Genomic DNA, 8,763 nt, shown 5'->3' on the forward strand with positions numbered 1-8,763 from the left:
GATGTCATTGCTGCTGCTGCTGTCACTGCCACGACCCAGTCGGTGTAGGGTGCTCTGGGACGAACTAAAAAAGTGGCACGAGGATTATTGCTCCTACTTCAGCAGATCAAGAACGGTTCTCATGGAGTCATCAAAATGCACCTGAAACCACTGCTGAGCATCTCAATCACATATGTGAAATGTCACCAGTGGTGTCCGTTGCCCCTGCTGTGAGTGGCGGAGATGTCCGTGAATGGTGATGTCCCTGAGTGGCGGTGGAGTCTTTGTACAATGCGGCTACTGTATTCGTGATGAAATAACCTGAGACGAGCATGCTTGGTGGAGCTCAACAGAAGGTGGTGAGGCAGAGGTGTGAACTGAAAGTTCGAGCTTAAGGCGTGAGCTCAAGGTGTAAGGTCGAGGTATAAGCTGATGTGAGCTGGAGATGCGATCTGGAGGGGAGCACGCGGTGTCCCCATGCTCACAAGCGTCGTGTTGCGGGAGGTGGCCCGAACTAAACTATTTTTATTTACCAAGTAAGGCCCACTGGTCCATGTAGCTCTTTTTCAGACGCGACCTGGTCACAAGGGAGCAGCGGCACTCTGTGCTGTCTTCGCGGAGGGGGTCCAAGGGGCGTTGGGGGGGGCTCTGGGGTGCGGTCACCGCATCGCGCCGCTTTTAGATGCGCTTCTGCGGCCATCTGGACCGCTCTTCCTTCCGATATTTGGAAGCCATTGGAGCTCCGCACTTTTAAATGTCTTTGACAACTCATTTTCTTAGAACCGCTTTTTGTGCTTAGTTTGTTGTCCTTCCCCAGCACCTTCGATTAGCGCGGTTGGCTACGTACGGTGCGATAGAAGTTCAACATACATACATATTCTATGTTAGTGCTGTATTTTGTGCATTGGTGTTGCAGCCAGCCAGAAACCGGCGCGACCAACAATATCCCCAAGCTCTGTGGTCCTACATTGGGATTATTTGTCGATACCGCGTTGGCAGTGGTGCACAAATAACACAAATCACTGAACTCATTCGTTAATACAACGGCTGCCTTAAGAGGAAAATATATCATGGGCGATGTTTCAGGCAATGGGCCCCACTGCATGACATATGTTTGCCCAGCTCCATTCAAGAGCGAGTATACATGTGAGGGGAGAGAACCAACGCGTGTGAGGGGGAAACATTCAATCTCCGAGAGCTGGAAATGTCTCCGCTTGCTGCGCTGCCCAGACCCTGGCTAGGCCAGGAGATGGCGACCTCAGCGACCACGGGTAGGAGTTTCACCAAATTTGTGTGGCGATCCACATGTGCACGCACACGTGCACGCACACACACATAGACTTACACACTCACACACACAGACTCACTCACAGACTCACTCAACAACAACCGCCATTCGCCACTAAGTAGGGCGGCGACGTCACCACGACGCTTGTGCCAGGCCATGTGCACCTTGAGGCCACGTGAAGTGTCGAACGCCCGCTGGCAGGAGGTCACGGGGCAGACCCAGGTGCCACGGGTCGACTGAGATGACTGGCTGATGCACCACCTGTGCCCCCTACTGTGCCAACCTGCTGTGCCTTAGTCACCCGGCGCTCCGCTCGTTGTTGTGAGCGTCACTCCTCCGCCCTCCGTTGTTGGAGGGCGACTGCCTCCAACTGCCCAGTAGCGTTCTTCACGAGCCTCCTCCACAGAGGCCGATCTTGACAGCGCTGGTACCAGTCATCGGCAAGTCCACTCAGCTCCACGTCCTCCTGTACCACATCACTCCATCTCTTCTCTAGCCCATGCCGCGCCCGTTTAGCCCCCTCGATCCGACCGAACAAAAGCTGTTTCGGCATGCGGTGGCTGGGCATGCGGGCTACATGACCCAGCCAACACAGCCTTGCCTGCCAGAGGAGCTCACCGATGGGACCTTGCCCAGCTCTTTTGAGGATTTATGAGCTCCTCACACAATCCAGCCTGGTTAAACCCAGGATGGATCGTAGGCAGGCCAGCTTAAATGTTTCCAACCTGCGAAGATGCTCCATTAGGGGGGTCCACGTTTCGCAAGTGTAGAGAAGGAAGGGAATGACCGTGGCCGAGAAGACCCGAAGCTTAATGCGAAGTGACAGACCAGGTAGCTTCCACACAGCGTTACGCAACCGATAAAAAGATATTGCCGCTCACACACTCACTCACACACTCACACAGACACACACACAGACTGACACAAAGATCCCCCGTATATCCTGAACAGACTTTTGGGGCAAGTGCTGTTAGCGAGCAGCTATGCATGGCACACGAGGGGGTGGGCAGCCAGCACCACGCCCGGCCGCCTTTTTCTCCATAGTGGCGATGTTTACACACAGCACCGCGCTAACCGCTGCACCACCGCTCCCCCGCTGTTACAGTACAGCACTGTCCCCAGGTAAGATGGCCGCCCGCCTCCACGTGACTCGGCGCGCGCACTCGGCACGTGGTGTCATCACCACGTGGTGTCACCGAAAGCGCGGTCTCGCGCCATCCCTGCTCACGGAGTCGCTGCCGCATTGGTCTCTGGGCCTCTCGTGTCCAGCGTCTGTCGGTCTCTTGTGACTCTGTGTGCGAGTCGCTGGCTATCTGTAAGGGTCTCTTCTGGGTCTTTGTGCGAGTCTCTGGGTCTCTGTGTGAGGGTCTGGGTCTCTGTGTGAGGGTCTCTGGGCCTGGTGCAAGGAACAAGAAAATGGAGCCTGCCAATGTCCCCCTCTCCTCCACGTGGCGTGGCAATGCAGCCGCTCCCCGCTCGTGTGGGCCAGTGCAGTTGCACCGCCTGCACACGCGGTAGTAGACGCGGTAGCCACTGGTGGTGTACCGCGTGCTCATAATTTTCTGTACTGTATCGTCATTTCCTGAACAGGAACATAAAGGTAATTGTCTATAGCACACAATACAGGTTTATAGCACATAATACAGTTTTTTTGGTACAATTTTACGTGATCTAACCAAAAAAACGTGTATTATGGATAATATTTTTCGCGAAAGCCTGCGTGTTAAACAGTTTATAGCACAGCCTGCGTGTTAAACTGTTTAGTCATGCGCTTGTGTTTTAGTGTTGCCCTTGCTCCCAACACTCCGATTAGCACAGTTGGCTACGTTGAAAGAAGTTTAACACGCTACAAGTTATTTTACTTTCTACATCCGTTAATGGAGCAGATCACGGCAAAAATAACAACTAAAGTCTCGAGTAAGGCAATGTGTTATATTCTGTTTTGTCCATGATGACAGTGGCATTGCCCTTGTCGGCTGAGAGGACGACAATATCATCCCTCTTTTTTAATTGAGAACTACTCAACGATGGCAGCTATACAAAAATAAAAAGAGATCCCACCAACAGCCTGGTCACCAAAACGAACAAAATGATCTCTGATTCAACAGCATTAATTGATGAGATCAAACAGTTCTCGTTGAAACCCTCTGCTGCCTGACCACCAAGATTATATGGCCTTCCAAAGATACACAAAGAAGATACACCCCTTCGTCCCATCGTCTCTACTATCATCTCCCCCACCTACAAACTGGCACGTTTTCTTGCTGATATACTGCGACCTTTCACTGGAAAAAACACCTCTGCGGTATTAGATTCTACTCACCTGGTATCGACAATCAAAGGCATTTCCCTGTCCCCAGACGACCTGCTTGTCAGTTTTGATGTGGTGTCCTTGTTCACCAAAGTCCCGGTACCTGACACCATCGCTATCATTGAAGACCTGGTTCATCAAGGACTGCATACTGGTGTACCCCCCTTGGTGAGACATTGCTCAACCAAAACATACTTCACCTGGAATGGAACTTTCTACAAGCAAACTGAGGGCACCCCAATGGGCTCCCCCCTATCTCCGGTTGTAGCCAACGTATTCATGGAAAAATTTGAAACTGACCCCATCCAGACTGCCACTCTATGCCCGACCTTATGGAAGAGGTACGTTGATGACACCTTTGTCATCTGGCCACATGGCCAGCCTGCTCTAGACGAATTCCGCGACCACATCAATTCCATACACCCAGCCATCAGATTTACCATGGAGGTCGAAAAAGATGGCAAACTACCCTTTTTGGATGTCTTAATTAAAAGGAGACATGATGGTTCAATGAGCCACTCTGTCTACAGGAAAGCTACCCATACAGATGCTTACTTGAAACCGGATTCCCACCACCATCCATCCCAGAAGAACTCCCTCATCAAGACTCTATACCATAGAGCCCAATGCATTTCCGACCAGGAACACATTACCAGTGAACTCAAGCACGTACACCAGGCTCTCAGGGCTAATGGTTACTCCGACTACACAATCCGCAAAGCCATCACTCCAGTCATGAAGAAGGATCCTCTTGTGGAGCCACTCAAAACCATCACCTTACCCTACATTGCAGGGGTCACTAAAAAGATCTCCAAAATCCTGAATAAACACAAGATCCAGGTCCGATTCAACACAGTACATAAAATCCGTGATCTGGTTCCATCTGTAAAAGATGCTGTTCCAGACATACAGTACCTGGGCGTTTACAAACTAAAGTGCCTCTGTGGTAGTAGCTACATTGGAGAAACCAAACGACATATCTCGGACCGCATCCGCGAACATAAAGCAGACTTGAAACACGGTAGAACGAACTCCTCTGCCGTGGCAGATCACTGTTATAATTCATTGGGCTCACATGACATTGAATTCTCCAAGACGGAGGTTCTTTGCAAACCAACCAGCTACCATGAGAGATTCGTTCATGAGGCCATTCACATATACAAGCACAGAGACAATTTCAACCGAGAAGATGGATTCTGGCTTAATAACCATTGGAAAGATGTTTTAAACCATTTCTGTTCTTAATTAATTGTATTTTACGATGACCTTCAGACCGCAGCTCTTTCGCCAGCATTGACTCTTAATACCTCTCACACCACGGTAAATGGTATGGTTTACAACATGGAGTATAATAGCGCCTCGCAGCTGTCTCTCTCCCCCTCCTCTGTTCCGACCATGGATGAACTCGTCTGTCTGAACGGGGCCCATAGCTATCCGTGTTGCTAAAGTTGAGGGTAAGAATCCACCCATTTTTTCGCCATATAGCATTGTGAAATATAACGACTTATTGTTGGTAGCTTATCTGATTGGAGAATATAGAGTTTATTGATAACATTAAGGTAATTTATATTTTAGTTTTTTATTGGTTCACTATATAGTACTGTGAATAGCTCAGATGTGTAGGCCTTGACTTCAACATAGCCATTTCTGTGACCAGTCACTAGCTAATCACTCAGTTATTTCAATGCTAAATTCGCCTAGTTATTTCAAGGATAAATTATCCTGTTTGATTTGTACTAAGTGCCTCGGTGAATGTGTATGCTCTGACTTTAACATAGCTATTTCTGTGACCAGTTACAAGCTAATCACTCAGCTATTTCAATGCTAAATTCTATGCTAATTCCTTTGTCAAGGGGTGCCTCTGCGGATGTGTATGCTTTAACTTAGCTATTTCAATGCTAAATTCTATGCTAATTCCTTTGTCAAGGGGTGCCTCTGCGGATGTGTATGCTTTAACTTTTAACAAAGCCATTTCTGTGACCAGTCACAAGCTAATCACTCAGCCATTTCAATGCTAAATTATATGCGAATTCCTTTGTCAAGGCGCTTTGTTTCCTCTCACACAGCTTAAAGGTCGTGATCTGAACGTGGCTTTTTCACTCCAGTGCTGTCCTACCAGACAGTCTCGTCCCTTCACCTGATGAAGGCCACTTGTGTTGTGGCCGAAACGTCGTGAGAATATTATTGTGTTATTTTATTTTATAAATTTACTATTTTATTCTCATTCTACGTGACTTTAACGAAAGAACCAAAGAAGATGAATCATTGCAGTCACGAAAGCTTTAAATCGGACTCGTCCTTCTAAATAAACTGCCAAATTGCTGCGCGTGGTGCTAACGTTTTTAATAAATAAATACACCGTTTAAAAATAAATAAATTTATACAAACCGACACACCTGATGACGACCGTTTGTGTTATGGTCGAAACGTCGTGAGAATTTTTATTGTTTTATATATATTTTATTGTTTCCCTTCAACGTGACTTTACCGAAAGAACTAAGAATATGAATTACTGCAGTCACGAAAGCTTTAAATCACAAACCCACATCATTAACACGGACCCACATCATTAATAAGAAACTCACATCAAGACGAGGTTACATCTTTACCACTCACCCACAACACTGGACATCTGTGAGAAAGAGCTGTATAGCTCATCTGACTCCAGTATAAATATTCTGATTCTGACATGAACTCACATCATCACGACTCACTCACAACACCTGATATGGTTTATCAAATCTTTCCAATGCTAAGCCAGAATCCATCTTCTCGGTTGAAATTGTCTCTGTGCTTGTATATGTGGATAGCCCTTCACTTGGAATGGAACTTTCTACAAACAAACTGAGGGGATCCCAATGGGCTCCCCCCTATCTCCGGTTATAGCTAACATTTTCATTGAGAAATTTGAGACTGACGCCATCCAGACTGCCACTCTGCGCCCAACCTTATGGAAGAGGTACGTGGATGACACTTTTGTTATCTGACAACATGGCCGGCCTGCTCTAGACCAATTCTTCGACCACATCAATTCCATACACCCAGCCATCAGATTTACCATGGAAGTCGAAAAAGATGGCAAGCTACCTTTTTTGGATGTCCTAATTAAAAAGAGACCTGATGGTTCAATGAGCCACTCTGTCTACAGGAAAGCTACCCATACGGATGCTTATCTGAAACCGGATTCCCACCACCATCCATCACAGAAGAATTCTCTCATCAAGACTCTGTATCATAGAGCCCAATGCATATCCGACCAGGAACACATAGGCAGTGAACTCAAGCACGTACACCAAGCTCTTAAGGCTAATGGTTACTCCGACTATACAATCCGCAAAGCTATCACTCAAACCATGAAGAAGGACCCTCTTGAGGAGCCTTTCAAAACCATCACTTTACCCTACATTGCGGGGATCACAAAAAAGATCTCCAAAATCTTGAATAAACACAAGATCCAGGTCCGTTTCAACACATTACATAAAATCCGTGATCTGGTTCCGTCTGTAAAAGATGTGATTTCGGACATACAATACCCTGGTATCTACAAACTAAGTTGCCTCTGTGGTAGTAGTTACATTGGAGAAACCAAACGCCATGTCTAGGACCGCATTCGTGAACACAAAGCAGACCTTAAACACGGTAGGACCAACACCTCGGCCGTGGCAGATCATTGTTATAATTCAGTAGGCTCACATGACATTGACTTTTCCAAGACAGAGGTTCTTTGTAAGCCATCTGGCTACCTTGAGAAATTCGTTCATGAGGCTATCCACATATACAAGCACAGAGACAATTTCAACCGAGAAGATGGATTCTGGCTTGGCAATCATTGGAAAGATTTGATAAACCATTTCAGGTCTTAATTGATTGTTCACGCTTACAGTGGCTTTCAGACGGCATACAATATTTTTTTCGTCTCCCCCCTCCTCTTTTCAGAACATAGATGGACTCGTCCTTCTAAATAAACTGCTAAATCGCTGCGCGTGGTGCTAACGTTTTTTATAAATAAATAAATACACCGTTTAAAAATAAATACATTTATGCAAACAGACATACCTGATGACGACCGTTTGTGTTATGGTCGAAACGTCGTGAGAATTTTATTGTTTTATATATATTTTATTATTTTATTGTTTCCCTTCAACGTGACTTTACCGAAAGAACTAAGAATATGAATTACTGCAGTCACGAAAGCTTTAAATCACAAACCCACATCATTAACACGGACCCACATCATTAATAAGAAACTCACATCAACGCGAGGTTACATCTTTACCACTCACCCACAACACTGGACATCTGTGAGAAAGAGCTGTATAGCTCATCTGACTCCAGTATAAATATTCTGATTCTGACATGAACTCACATCGTCACGACTCACTCACAACACACCACCACCACTATCAGTAACACCACTAACGCCACCACTCCTCCTGCCAGTACACTACACAGACACACACGTCCTCACCACTCACATCACCACTCACCTACAGTTCCTCACTTCCTCCAGAGAGTCGCTGCTTCTGTCGTCTCGGTGCTTCTCTACCGCCACATGTGAGAAAAAAGATCGGCAGAAGCAAGTGGGGGCGGGGCTCGGTGATCACGCCCTCAGTGACGCAATATCCTGTGAGCCCCTCCCCCCCAGCACCTTCCCCCCCCCTCTACGCCCCCTCCCCCACTCACACCGCCAAAGACAAAGCTCCCGCGTATTTAGCCTTAACAGAGCACTACTAACAACAACCCCACCACTAACAACGCCACCACCAATAACAACCCCACCACCAATAACAACCCCACCAACAATAACAACCCCACCACTAATAACAACCCCACCACTAACAACCACACCACCACTAATACACAGTTCTGATCCACTCCTCAGCTGCTCCCCACACGCGATGCTTCTGCTGCTCTCTACTTCCGCTTCCGCCGGTGAACGTGGCGCCAACTTCTGAAGCGGTTCGCTGCCTGGGCCTCCTCTGGGTCGACTCAGCCTGAAGGTGAGAACCTCGCATGGTGTGGACACCTCAGCAGTGGTGGAGGAGAGACAAAGGCGGCCCACAGCCGTAGGCTTCTAAACAGCTGCTGGGCTCACGGCATCGGTTCAAGCAGAGCCCGGCTCTGCTGCTGAGGCACTGAAGGTGGAAAGCGGCCCAGCGTGGCGCTCGAGTTGAGCCATTGCTGC

Source organism: Petromyzon marinus, unplaced genomic scaffold (assembly GCF_048934315.1).
Source record: "Petromyzon marinus isolate PM22_M1 ecotype Great Lakes invasive population unplaced genomic scaffold, UKy_Petmar_22M1.pri1.0 PM_Scaffold_261, whole genome shotgun sequence".
NCBI lineage: Eukaryota > Metazoa > Chordata > Hyperoartia > Petromyzontiformes > Petromyzontidae > Petromyzon > Petromyzon marinus.